The sequence below is a fragment of the Vombatus ursinus genome, unplaced genomic scaffold (genome assembly GCF_900497805.2).
Source record: "Vombatus ursinus unplaced genomic scaffold, bare-nosed wombat genome assembly UNPS02009205.1, whole genome shotgun sequence".
Lineage (NCBI taxonomy): Eukaryota > Metazoa > Chordata > Mammalia > Diprotodontia > Vombatidae > Vombatus > Vombatus ursinus.
The window spans coordinates 8,405,946-8,408,058 of NW_020948983.1; the positions used below are offsets into that span (position 1 = coordinate 8,405,946).

General features: G+C 31.6%; 1 pseudogene; it reads right to left on the reverse strand.

The window, feature by feature from the left end:
- Positions 1-910: 910 nt before the first annotated feature.
- LOC114035353 lies at positions 911-1,300 on the reverse strand (annotated as a pseudogene).
- Between the last annotated feature and the right edge of the window lie 813 nt (positions 1,301-2,113).

Here is a 2,113-nt window from a genome sequence, read left to right on the forward strand (position 1 = left end):
ATTGATCAATCACTCCATTTCTTATCTAGTGCCAAAGTTTTTGGATGATGACAGCTTTGTAGTATAGTTTGGAATCTGGTATTGGTAGGCTCCCTTCCTTCACATTTTAAAAATTTATTCTCTTGATATTTCTGACCTTTTGTTCCTCCATATGAATTTTGTTAGAATATTTCTAGCTCTATAAAGTAATTCTGTAATAGTTTGGTAAGGTATTGATAAGTAAATTAATTTAGGTAGTTTTGCCATTTTTATTACATTAGTTTGGCCAACCTAAGAGAAATTAATGTTTTTCAGTTATTTAGATTTGTTTTTATTTATGAAGAGAGTTTTGTAACTGTGTGCATATGGTTTCTATATGTGGCTTGGTAGATAGATTCCAAGTTTTTTATACTGTCTAACATTATTAAATAGAATGTCTCTTTCTATCTCTTCCTGATAGATTTTGTTGGCAATATACAGAAATGCTGATGATTTATGTGGACTTATATACAATGAATTTTCTGAATTTGTTAATTGTTTTGACTAGTTTTTTAATTGACTCTCTAGGATTCTCTAAGTATACCATCATATCATCTGCAAAGAGTAATAATTTATTCCTTCAATTTCTCTTTCTTGTTTTATTGCTATAGCTAGCATTTCTAGTATAATACTGCATAATAATGGTCATAATGGATATTCTTGCTTCACCTTTGAAGCAAGTTTGTTATCCTTTGCACTCACTGGAAAAACTAGTTTACCCCCATTATAGATAATGCTTGCTCTTGGTTTTAGATAGATACTATTTGTCATTTTAAGAAAGAAAAAAGCTATTTTTAAAGAAAGAACGAAAAGCTGCCTTTATTTCTATATTTTCTAGTGTTTTTTCTTAGTTCAATAAGTTTATTTTTGAAAATGTATACAAAAATGTTGAACCATTTCATGCATCTTCAGCAGCTGGAGCATCTCCGCCCTTGGTGTTCCTGGTATAGATCACTTGTGCTCTGTGTTTGAAAACTAGCTTAATCAGACCTTTACTAAGCAGTTCCTGGAGGGCTGCTCGGGCTAGAGAACCTTGGATCTTCAGTCTCTCTGAGACTACTGCAGGGGTGATAAGTTTATAGTTGGGGACCTCCTTGCAGAGTTTGTCATATGTTGCATTGTCAAACAGAACCAGATTGTTGAGCTTGTCTTGAACTTTTCCCTTGGACCACTTCTTTTTTAGTATTGCCCCTAGACTTGTTCATGGGATCTTTGTCCTTCTTGGTCGACTTGCCGGCATCTTTCTTCTTCTTATCGTTCTTGGGCAGCATGGTGAGGCTTCAGGAACTCCTGCTGCTGACACCTCCAAGCTAAGATATCAGACACCAAGCCAAGATATCAGACCTCTAGTGTTTTCAATAGGACTAAGTGTTCTCTTTTGTCAAAAGCTTTTTCTACATCTATTGAAATAATCATATAATTTTTGTTGTTTTTGTTACCAATATGGTCAATTAGGCTTATAGTTTTCTTAATATTGAATTAGCCTTGCATTCTTGGTATAAATCTAGCCTGGTATGATCTTTGTGATATATTGATTTTATCTCCTTGCTAGTATTTTTTTTTAATTTTACATCAATATTCATTAGGGAAATTGGTTTGAAGTTTTCTTTTTCTGTTTTTGCTCTCTGTGGTTTAAGTATCAAACAATATCTGTGTCAAAGAACTTGGTAGGACTCCTTTTACTTGTTTTTTTGAATAGTTTATATAGAAGTATTGGAATTAATTGTTTTTTAAATGTTTGGTATGATTCTCTTGGAAATACATCTGATCCTGAAATTTTGGGGAGCTCATTTATGGCTTGTTCAATTTCTTTTTCTAAGATAGGGTTATTTAAGTATTCTATGTTCTTTTTTGTTAATCTGCACGATTTATATTTTTGTGAATATTGATCAATTTAATTTAGATTGTAAGTTTTATTGGTATTTAGTTGGGCAAAATAGTTCCTAATAATAGCTTTTATTTCACCATCCCTGACTGTGTATTCATCTTTTTCAAATTTGATACTAGTAATTTGATTTTCTTTCTTTTTTAAAGTTGCTTTTGTCATTTTTCCATAAAATCAGTTCTTAGTTTTATTTGTTCAATGAATATTTTA